The sequence below is a fragment of the Bufo bufo genome, chromosome 3 (assembly GCF_905171765.1).
Source record: "Bufo bufo chromosome 3, aBufBuf1.1, whole genome shotgun sequence".
Taxonomy (NCBI): Eukaryota; Metazoa; Chordata; class Amphibia; order Anura; family Bufonidae; genus Bufo; species Bufo bufo.
In genome coordinates, this window is record NC_053391.1 from 604,106,963 (window position 1) to 604,118,292 (window position 11,330).

The following is an 11,330-nucleotide window of genomic DNA, read 5'->3' on the forward strand; positions in this document are numbered from 1 at the left end:
TCTCATCATGACTGTCTATATACTGCAGCCTCTCATCATGTCTGTCTATATACTGCAGCCTCTCATCATGTCTGTCTATATACTGCAGCCTCTCACCATGTCTGTCTATATACTGCAGCCTCTCATCATGTCTGTCTATATACTGCAGCCTCTCACCATGTCTGTCTATATACTGCAGCCTCTCATCATATCTGTCTATATACTGCAGCATCTCACCATGTCTGTCTATATACTGCAGCGTCTTATCATGTCTGTCTATATACTGCAGCCTCTCACCATGCCTGTCTATATACTGCAGCCTCTCACCATGTCTGTCTATATACAGCAGCCTCTCATCATGCCTGTCTATATACTGCAGGGTCTCATCATGTCTGTCTATATACTGCAGCCTCTCATCATGTCTGTCTATATACTGCAGCCTCTCATCATGTCTGTCTATATACTGCAGCCTCTCATCATGTCTGTCTATATTCTGCAGCCTCTCACCATGTCTGTCTATATACTGCAGCGTCTTATCATGCCTGTCTATATACTGCAGCCTCTCACCATGTCTGTCTATATACTGCAGCCTCTCATCATGTCTGTCTATATACTGCAGCCTCTCATCATGTCTGTCTATATACTGCAGCCTCTCATCATGTCTGTCTATATTCTGCAGCCTCTCACCATGTCTGTCTATATACTGCAGCCTCTCATCATGTCTGTCTATATACTGCAGCCTCTCATCATGTCTGTCTATATACTGCAGCCTCTCACCATGTCTGTGTATATACTGCATCCTCTCATCATGTCTGTCTATATACTGCAGCCTCTTATCATGTCTGTCTATATACTGCAGCCTCTCACCATGTCTGTCTATATACTGCAGCCTCTCATCATGTCTGTCTATATACTGCAGCCTCTCACCATGTCTGTCTATATACTGCATCCTCTCATCATGTCTGTCTATATACTGCAGCCTCCCATCATGTCTGTGTATATACTGCAGCCTCTCATCATGTCTGTGTATATACTGCAGCCTCTTATCATGTCTGTCTATATACTGCAGCCTCTCACCATGTCTGTCTATATACTGCAGCCTCTCATCATGTCTGTCTATATACTGCAGCCTCTCATCATGTCTGTCTATATACTGCAGGGTCTCATCATGTCTGTCTATATACTGCAGCCTCTCATCATGTCTGTCTATATACTGCAGCCTCTCATCATGTCTGTCTATATACTGCAGCCTCTCATTATGTCTGTCTATATACTGCAGCCTCCCATCATGTCTGTCTATATACTGCAGCCTCTCATCATGTCTGTCTATATACTGCAGCCTCCCATCATGTCTGTCTATATACTGCAGCCTCTCACCATGTCTGTCTATATACTGCAGCCTCTCACCATGTCTGTCTATATACTGCAGCCTCTCATCATATCTGTCTATATACTGCAGCCTCTCATCATGTCTGTCTATATACTGCAGCCTCTCATCATGTCTGTCTATATACTGCAGCCTCTCATCATGTCTGTCTATATACTGCAGCCTCTCATCATGTCTGTCTATATTCTGCAGCCTCTCACCATGTCTGTCTATATACTGCAGCCTCTCATCATGTCTGTCTATATACTGCAGGGTCTCATCATGTCTGTCTATATACTGCAGCCTCTCATTATGTCTGTCTATATACTGCAGCCTCCCATCATGTCTGTCTATATACTGCAGCCTCTCATCATGTCTGTCTATATACTGCAGCCTCTCATCATGTCTGTCTATATACTGCAGCATCTCACCATGTCTGTCTATATACTGCAGCCTCTCACCATGTCTGTCTATATACTGCAGCCTCTCATCATGTCTGTCTATATACTGCAGCCTCTCATCATGTCTGTCTATATACTGCAGCCTCTTATCATGTCTGCCTATATACTGCAGCCTCTCATCATGTCTGTCTATATACTGCAGCCTCTCATCATGTCTGTCTATATACTGAAGCCTCTCATTATGTCTGTCTATATACTGCAGCCTCTCATCATGTCTGTCTATATACTGCAGCCTCTCATCATGTCTGTCTATATACTGCAGCCTCCCATCATGTCTGTCTATATACTGCAGCATCTAATCATGTCTGTCTATATACTGCAGGGTCTCATTATGTCTGTCTATATACTGCAGCCTCTCATCATGTCTGTCTATATACTGCAGCCTCCCATCATGTCTGTCTATATACTGCAGGGTCTCATCATGTCTATATACTGCAGGGTCTCATCATGTCTGTCTATATACTGCAGCCTCTCATCATGTCTGTCTATATACTGCAGCCTCCCATCATGTCTGTCTATATACTGCAGCCTCTCATCATGTCTGTCTATATACTGCAGCCTCTCATCATGTCTGTCTATATACTGCAGCCTCCCATCATGTCTGTCTATATACTGCAGCCTCTCATCATGTCTGTCTATATACTGCAGCCTCTCATCATGTCTGTCTATATACTGCAGCCTCCCATCATGTCTGTCTATATACTGCAGCCTCTCATCATGTCTGTCTATATACTGCAGCCTCTCATCATGTCTGTCTATATACTGCAGCCTCTCATCATGTCTGTCTATATACTGCAGCCTCCCATCATGTCTGTCTATATACTGCAGCCTCTCATCATGTCTGTCTATATACTGCAGCCTCTCATCATGTCTGTCTATATACTGCAGCCTCTCATCATGTCTGTCTATATACTGCAGCCTCTCATCATGTCTGTCTATATACTGCAGCCTCCCATCATGTCTGTCTATATACTGCAGCCTCTCATCATGTCTGTCTATATACTGCAGCCTCTCATCATGTCTGTCTATATACTGCAGGGTCTCATCATGTCTATATACTGCAGGGTCTCATCATGTCTGTCTATATACTGCAGCCTCTCATCATGTCTGTCTATATACTGCAGCCTATCACCATGTCTCTCTATATACTGCAGCCTCTCATCATGTCTGTCTATATACTGCAGCCTCTCATCATGTCTGTCTATATACTGCAGCCTTTCACCATGTCTGTCTATATACTGCAGCCTCTCATCATGTCTGTCTATATACTGCAGTCTCTCATCATGTCTGTCTATATACTGCAGCCTTTCACCATGTCTGTCTATATACTGCAGCCTCTCATCATGTCTGTCTATATACTGCAGCCTCTCATCATGTCTGTCTATATACTGCAGCCTCCCATCATGTCTGTCTATATACTGCAGCCTCTCACCATGTCTGTCTATATACTGCAGCCTCTCATCATGTCTGTCTATATACTGCAGCCTCTCATCATGTCTGTCTATATACTGCAGCCTCTCATTATGTCTGTCTATATACTGCAGCCTCTCATCATGTCTGTCTATATACTGCAGCCTCTCATCATGTCTGTCTATATTCTGCAGCCTCTCACCATGTCTGTCTATATACTGAAGCCTCTCATTATGTCTGTCTATATACTGCAGCCTCTCACCATGTCTGTCTATATACTGCAGCCTCTCACCATGTCTGTCTATATACTGCAGGGTCTCACCATGTCTGTCTATATACTGCAGCCTCTCATCATGTCTGTCTATATACTGCAGCCTCCCATCATGTCTGTCTATATACTGCAGGGTCTCATTATGTCTGTCTATATACTGCAGCCTCTCATCATGTCTGTCTATATACTGCAGCCTCCCATCATGTCTGTCTATATACTGCAGCATCTCATCATGTCTGTCTATATACTGCAGCCTCCCATCATGTCTGTCTATATACTGCAGCCTCTCATCATGTCTGTCTATATACTGCAGCCTCTCATCATGTCTGTCTATATACTGCAGCCTCTCATCATGTCTGTCTATATACTGCAGCCTCTCATCATGTCTGTCTATATACTACAGGGTCTCATTATGTCTGTCTATATACTGCAGCCTCTCTTCATGTCTGTCTATATACTGCAGCCTCCCATCATGTCTGTCTATATACTGCAGTGTCTCATCATGTCTGTCTATATACTGCAGCCTCTCATCATGTCTGTCTATATACTGCAGCCTCTCATCATGTCTGTCTATATACTGCAGCCTCTCATCATGTCTGTCTATATACTGCAGCCTCCCATCATGTCTGTCTATATACTTCAGCCTCTCATCATGTCTGTCTATATACTGCAGCCTCTCACCATGTCTGTCTATATACTGCAGCCTCTCATCATGTCTGTCTATATACTGCAGCCTCTCATCATGTCTGTCTATATACTGCAGCCTCCCATCATGTCTGTCTATATACTGTAGCCTCTCACCATGTCTGTCTATATACTGCAGCCTCTCACCATGTCTGTCTATATACTGCAGCCTCTCATCATGTCTGTCTATATACTGCAGCCTCTCATCATGTCTGTCTATATACTGCAGCCTCTCATCATGTCTGTCTATATACTGCAGCCTCTCATCATGTCTGTCTATATTCTGCAGCCTCTCACCATGTCTGTCTATATACTGAAGCCTCTCATTATGTCTGTCTATATACTGCAGCCTCTCATCATGTCTGTCTATATACTGCAGCCTCTCACCATGTCTGTCTATATACTGCAGCATCTCATCATGTCTGTCTATATACTGCAGGGTCTCATTATGTCTGTCTATATACTGTAGCATCTCATCATGTCTGTCTATATACTGCAGCCTCCCATCATGTCTGTCTATATACTGCAGCATCTCATCATGTCTGTCTATATACTGCAGGGTCTCATTATGTCTGTCTATATACTGCAGCCTCTCATCATGTCTGTCTATATACTGCAGCCTCCCATCATGTCTGTCTATATACTGCAGCATCTCATCATGTCTGTCTATATACTGCAGGGTCTCATTATGTCTGTCTATATACTGCAGCGTCTCACCATGTCTGTCTATATACTGCAGCCTCTCATCATGTCTGTCTATATACTGCAGCGTCTCATCATGTCTGTCTATATACTGCAGGGTCTCATCATGTCTATATACTGCAGGGTCTCATCATGTCTGTCTATATACTGCAGCCTCTCACCATGTCTGTCTATATACTGCAGCCTCTCATCATGTCTGTCTATATACTGCAGCCTCTCATCATGTCTGTCTATATACTGCAGCCTCCCATCATGTCTGTCTATATACTGCAGCCTCTCATCATGTCTGTCTATATACTGCAGCCTCTCATCATATCTGTCTATATACTGCAGCCTCTCATCATGTCTGTCTATATACTGCAGCCTCTCATCATGTCTATATACTGCAGGGTCTCATCATGTCTGTCTATATACTGCAGCCTCTCATCATGTCTGTCTATATACTGCAGCCTATCACCATGTCTGTCTATATACTGCAGCCTCTCATCATGTCTGTCTATATACTGCAGCCTCTCATCATGTCTGTCTATATACTGCAGCCTCTTATCATGTCTGTCTATATACTGCAGCCTCTCATCATGTCTGTCTATATACTGCAGCCTCTCACCATGTCTGTCTATATACTGCAGCCTCTCATCATGTCTGTCTATATACTGCAGCCTCCCATCATGTCTGTCTATATACTGCAGCCTCTCATCATGTCTGTCTATATACTGCAGCCTCTCATCATGTCTGTCTATATACTGCAGGGTCTCATTATGTCTGTCTATATACTGCAGCCTCTCATCATGTCTGTCTATATACTGCAGCGTCTCATCATGTCTGTCTATATACTGCAGGGTCTCATCATGTCTGTCTATATACTGAAGCGTCTCACCATGTCTGTCTATATACTGCAGCCTCTCATCATGTCTGTCTATATACTGCAGCCTCTCATCATGTCTGTCTATATACTGCAGCCTCCCATCATGTCTGTCTATATACTGCAGCCTCTCATCATGTCTGTCTATATACTGAAGCCTATCATTATGTCTGTCTATATACTGCAGGGTCTCATTATGTCTGTCTATATACTGTAGCATCCCATCATGTCTGTCTATATACTGCAGCATCTCATCATGTCTGTCTATATACTGCAGGGTCTCATTATGTCTGTCTATATACTGCAGCCTCTCATCATGTCTGTCTATATACTGCAGCCTCCCATCATGTCTGTCTATATATTGCAGCATCTCATCATGTCTGTCTATATACTGCAGGGTCTCATTATGTCTGTCTATATACTGCAGCGTCTCACCATGTCTGTCTATATACTGCAGCCTCTCATCATGTCTGTCTATATACTGCAGCGTCTCATCATGTCTGTCTATATACTGCAGGGTCTCATCATGTCTATATACTGCAGCGTCTCACCATGTCTGTCTATATACTGCAGCCTCTCATCATGTCTGTCTATATACTGCAGCCTCTCATCATGTCTGTCTATATACTGCAGCCTCTCATCATGTCTGTCTATATACTGCAGCCTCTCATCATGTCTATATACTGCAGGGTCTCATCATGTCTGTCTATATACTGCAGCCTCTCATCATGTCTGTCTATATACTGCAGCCTATCACCATGTCTGTCTATATACTGCAGCCTCTCATCATGTCTGTCTATATACTGCAGCCTCTCATCATGTCTGTCTATATACTGCAGCCTCTTATCATGTCTGTCTATATACTGCAGCCTCTCATCATGTCTGTCTATATACTGCAGCCTCTCATCATGTCTGTCTATATTCTGCAGCCTCTCACCATGTCTGTCTATATACTGAAGCCTCTCATTATGTCTGTCTATATACTGTAGCATCTCATCATGTCTGTCTATATACTGCAGCCTCCCATCATGTCTGTCTATATACTGCAGCCTCTCATCATGTCTGTCTATATACTGCAGCCTCTCATCATGTCTGTCTATATACTGCAGGGTCTCATTATGTCTGTCTATATACTGCAGCCTCTCATCATGTCTGTCTATATACTGCAGCCTCCCATCATGTCTGTCTATATACTGCAGTGTCTCATCATGTCTGTCTATATACTGCAGCGTCTCACCATGTCTGTCTATATACTGCAGCCTCTCATCATGTCTGTCTATATACTGCAGCGTCTCATCATGTCTGTCTATATACTGCAGGGTCTCATCATGTCTATATACTGCAGGGTCTCATCATGTCTGTCTATATACTGCAGCCTCTCATCATGTCTGTCTATATACTGCAGCCTCTCATCATGTCTGTCTATATACTGCAGCCTCCCATCATGTCTGTCTATATACTGCAGCCTCTCATCATGTCTGTCTATATACTGCAGCCTCTCATCATGTCTGTCTATATACTGCAGCCTCTCATCATGTCTGTCTATATACTGCAGCCTCTCATCATGTCTGTCTATATACTGCAGCCTCTCACCATGTCTGTCTATATACTGCAGTGTCTCATCATGTCTATATACTGCAGGGTCTCATCATGTCTGTCTATATACTGCAGCCTCTCATCATGTCTGTCTATATACTGCAGCCTCTCATCATGTCTGTCTATATACTGCAGCCTCTCACCATGTCTGTCTATATACTGCAGTGTCTCATCATGTCTATATACTGCAGGGTCTCATCATGTCTGTCTATATACTGCAGCCTCTCATCATGTCTGTCTATATACTGAAGCCTCTCATTATGTCTGTCTATATACTGCAGGGTCTCATTATGTCTGTCTATATACTGTAGCATCTCATCATGTCTGTCTATATACTGCAGCCTCCCATCATGTCTGTCTATATACTGCAGCATCTCATCATGTCTGTCTATATACTGCAGGGTCTCATTATGTCTGTCTATATACTGCAGCCTCTCATCATGTCTGTCTATATACTGCAGCCTCCCATCATGTCTGTCTATATATTGCAGCATCTCATCATGTCTGTCTATATACTGCAGGGTCTCATTATGTCTGTCTATATACTGCAGCCTCTCACCATGTCTGTCTATATACTGCAGCCTCTCATCATGTCTGTCTATATACTGCAGCGTCTCATCATGTCTGTCTATATACTGCAGGGTCTCATCATGTCTATATACTGCAGGGTCTCATCATGTCTGTCTATATACTGCAGCGTCTCACCATGTCTGTCTATATACTGCAGCCTCTCATCATGTCTGTCTATATACTGCAGCCTCTCATCATGTCTGTCTATATACTGCAGCCTCTCATCATGTCTGTCTATATACTGCAGCCTCTCATCATGTCTGTCTATATACTGCAGCCTCTCATCATGTCTATATACTGCAGGGTCTCATCATGTCTGTCTATATACTGCAGCCTCTCATCATGTCTGTCTATATACTGCAGCCTCTCATCATGTCTGTCTATATACTGCAGCCTCTCATCATGTCTGTCTATATACTGCAGCCTCTCATCATGTCTGTCTATATACTGCAGCCTCTCACCATGTCTGTCTATATACTGCAGCCTCTCATCATGTCTGTCTATATACTGCAGCCTCTTATCATGTCTGTCTATATACTGCAGCCTCTCATCATGTCTGTCTATATACTGCAGCCTCTCATCATGTCTGTCTATATTCTGAAGCCTCTCACCATGTCTGTCTATATACTGAAGCCTCTCATTATGTCTGTCTATATACTGTAGCATCTCATCATGTCTGTCTATATACTGCAGCCTCCCATCATGTCTGTCTATATACTGCAGCCTCTCATCATGTCTGTCTATATACTGCAGTGTCTCATCATGTCTGTCTATATACTGCAGCCTCTCATCATGTCTGTCTATATACTGCAGGGTCTCATTATGTCTGTCTATATACTGCAGCCTCTCATCATGTCTGTCTATATACTGCAGCCTCCCATCATGTCTGTCTATATACTGCAGCCTCTCACCATGTCTGTCTATATACTGCAGCCTCTCATCATGTCTGTCTATATACTGCAGCGTCTCATCATGTCTGTCTATATACTGCAGGGTCTCATCATGTCTATATACTGCAGGGTCTCATCATGTCTGTCTATATACTGCAGCCTCTCATCATGTCTGTCTATATACTGCAGCCTATCACCATGTCTGTCTATATACTGCAGCCTCTCATCATGTGCAGCGTACTCAAGTTAGGTGTAGAAATGTTCCTGGGTGTTGTAGTGCAATAGACACTTACCTGAGACGGCTGACTCTCTGCAAGGGCAGGTGATGATAAGAAATGTTCGTGACGCCAGTGCCAATTAAACGGTGGCACGCCGTTTGCTGATAGCAGGAATAACTGAGGAACCACGTGATGTTAAAGCAGAACTCAAACTTTAGTAGTCATCATGCATGGGCATAGCTGGAAACGCAGTTCCTTTGCAGACAGTTTGTTGCAGTACATTTGATGCAGGCAATATAGATATAGCAAGGTGACTTCAGAGTGTTAAACACAGGACTTGCAGTACAGGAGCTTGCACTCTATTCCTGACTGATCCTGGAACATAGAAAATCTTCTCCAAGGCCCAATACCCTAGCTCTGGCGTATATCCTTGGTTTTATCTTTATCAAGTACCTCCTCTGTTGTCTTGAGTACTTCTTGCTTCTCTGAGCTTGCCTCTGTCTCTCTCTCAGCTTCCTCAGGCTCTAGAAACTTCTGAACTCCCAGGCTGTTTAACAGTGGTCTTCCTGCTTCTGCATATATGAATTCAGGAGGGGAACCTTCTCCTTGGATCTGGAACCCGGTTACAGGGACTGCAATACCCTCTCCTGGTCCGCAGGCTTCAGGCCTGGACTTGACTCTGACATTGTCTAGTCTCCAACTACAACTCTAGACTCCAACTTTAGACTGACTTTCCTTTCCCTGACTGGGCCTTATATAAACTAGGGCTCTCTAGCTCCCTCTAGTGACTAAGAGCTGAAATGACACCCCTAGCAGGCCTGTACATGCAATTTCACAGTAACAGGGAAATACATAGCATTACATGACATTTTATAAAGATGACATATACCAACTTCCCCATAAATAAGGGGGGGACGACAGCACACCAAGTGACCCTTTGGTAGTGACGGGCATTACAGTCCCCGTACACTACATACCCCACTGCTTTAAGCTGAGTACGACCTCGTACTCCATCTGGGCTCGCCCAACTGGAATCTTCACCTGAAACAGAAAAAGAGACATGCAGGCATACATATATGTAATTCATCTGCATTTACATTCACATCAGGTCCAATTGGCAAAGGTGAAGTGCGGTGACAAGGGGCGTCGTTCTCTTCTCTCAGGATAGTGAAGGGAACTGGGGCGCTGACCTGGCACAGCGTAACATTATAACCAGGATAGTCCATGACAATGAATAAGTCCATAATAGAACAGCAAAATAGATAAAACAGTATAAAAGTTCTTGGAGGCTCAAAGAACAAACATGAGTCCGTACCCAGATTATTTTCCTATTAAATCACAGAGGCTCTCATGCGGTGGAGTCCATCTCTGGGCACATTTCCTTTTAAAAGAGCAAAAATCTCAGAGGCTCAGGTTCTTTTGAGTCTGTCTCCGGGCACGGTTCCTTAGTATCAAGTTGCACAATAAAATTGTTGAAGATAAAACAAGTGCTGTAATACCCCTGATCAACCTGAAAAGGGGAGTAAGGGTAAAAGGTGCAACTAAGGAACAGGCACAACTTGGCGTGGGGTAGCAAAAGCAGGCAGGAGGTCCTGGAAACAAACGTGGGTTTGTTGACTTTAATACTTCAGTGGTCAACACCTACCACTGAGCCGTGGATAAACTGGCAGCAGCAACAAACGACCAGGAAACATAGGACTCCTGTCCTGGAAGGGTTAATAACATCATTCATTGGTGAAATAAATCAAAGGCCTAGCAGGCTGATTTACAGAGGCATATCATAATCACTCGGCCCTGCTGGCAAATATGGCCTGTAGTAGTCCTCTACAGGAGGATGTGCCCACATAACTGTGTTAGGGGGCAGCTGCAAGGTAAAGGGGCCCCTAATAGGTATTGGCCCCATGGGCCTAGGGGTAAACCATTGGGTGGACCGTACCGGTCCCGGCATAATAATTGTGGGATGAAGTGGAGTTGATACCGCCGCAAGCGGTCCGGTGAGCTCTGTGCAGCAATTCACAGCAACAGGGGGTCTTCTTTGGGGCACCGACGGAGCGGTGGCAGCAGAAGGTGGTCTACGGGTGGTGACAGGCACCCTTACCTCGTCCTTCTTCGGCGGCGTCTGGATCCTGGCGGTCGCGATCTTGCGCAGCTCCAGCAACTTCTCCTCCAGCCGGACAATCTGTTCACCGATGCTCTCCGTGTCAGAGTCGCTGTCATCTGCTGGCGCCGCCGGCGCAGGTACAGTCAACGATGGCGTGGACTCGGCCTCTGCAGGTTCTGGTGGTGCATCGGGTCTCCGACCCCTCCGGATGTTCTCAAAG